The sequence below is a fragment of the Anarrhichthys ocellatus genome, unplaced genomic scaffold (genome assembly GCF_004355925.1).
Source record: "Anarrhichthys ocellatus isolate YVR2014 unplaced genomic scaffold, GSC_Weel_1.0 scaffold7, whole genome shotgun sequence".
NCBI lineage: Eukaryota > Metazoa > Chordata > Actinopteri > Perciformes > Anarhichadidae > Anarrhichthys > Anarrhichthys ocellatus.
Window position 1 is genome coordinate 11,050,127 of NW_022280037.1, and position 1,183 is coordinate 11,051,309.

The 1,183-nt window shown below is 41.8% G+C and overlaps 1 protein-coding gene across 1 annotated transcript in view; it reads left to right on the forward strand.

Annotated features, from left to right (window-relative positions):
- The first annotated feature begins 404 nt into the window (after positions 1-404).
- Positions 405-1,183, forward strand: part of frmd6 (FERM domain containing 6) — a 22,109-nt gene continuing 21,330 nt past the window's right edge. The window contains exon 1 of the mRNA XM_031847366.1: positions 405-676. The gene's annotated coding sequence lies outside the window, so the exon portion shown is untranslated. The remainder of the gene's footprint in view (positions 677-1,183) is intronic.

A 1,183-nucleotide genomic window follows, 5' to 3' on the forward strand; every position in this document is an offset into this window, starting at 1 on the left:
TATCCTTCCTTTACCCTTGTTAAACGATTTATTACAGAGGTTACTACATTTTTCATAATGGTCCCGGTCAAAAAAGGGCATATTAAAGAAAGCCAGCTGCAGGGTGTGAAAGTAAACTGCCCTACACCTCAAAACTTTTAAAATTGCATACGCATACGTTCGACGCCGTCATTATTTCTCCCCGCCAACTTCCAAAATGAATGCGGCAGAGTTCCAGTCCAGCACAGTCGGGAGGAATGGAATGAGAGGCAGCCGTGGGCGATACCAAGTGTGGATTTCTTTAGGGAGGGTGCAAGGCTATTCTCTAGATTAGAGGGCATAAGCACACACACTAATAGGGTGAAGTATACTAATGAGTACGTTGGGTGTTTATTAAATTATTTTCTTTGCCTTTAACTGTTTTGTATCAGCGTCGTTGATCTAAAATCTTCCTCTTAATCCCGGTTCCCCCTCCTCCGCTTCCAACCCACCGCACATGTATTCCTATCTACTTGTTACGGCTCCAGCGGGGACAGAATGTGGCTCCAGTCGAAAAGGCGACACTCATCCGAAAGTTCTTGAGCTATTTCCAATCTGTGGATTTCCGTTCATCCTGTTTTTCTGAAAGAACGCCAAAGTAACCAGTTCGGATTAACACTTTTAAAAGGAATAGTTTGTTTTCTCATTTAAAAAAAAGGTGGGTTTTGCTTCACTGGTTTGATACTTTTTATCCCGTTTTTTAAAATCCTTCACACTCTTAATGGTTACGACAGGGAATGTTGCCGTGAAATATGATACATTGTTTTATTCTGCTAGTTGAGGCATTGTTCTCTTTGCATGATGTGACCAAACATGTTTAATGGGTAAGCGATTTACAACTTTAAATGTTTGCACACTTCTTTCTTTTTTTATCGTGTTCCCTGCGGACTTCAGCAAATACCTTTTGCCCAAAAACTAACCTGGTACCCTCGTGGAAAAAAAGCGAAGAATGTCGTGTTAGGGTTAGCACCATGGTAAAAAGCTAAAGTAAGGAATTCTTTAAGAAACGTACCATGTTATTGTTGTGTTATTACCATGCCAGCAATGCCCTGCTCATCCACCACGTCAGCTTCATGTCTTGATTGGCACAAAATGATGCGGAACTCATGCAAAGCGATCCTGTCTGCAGCTGCAAATCCCCCCTTTTCGTTTCCTTTGAGCAAAC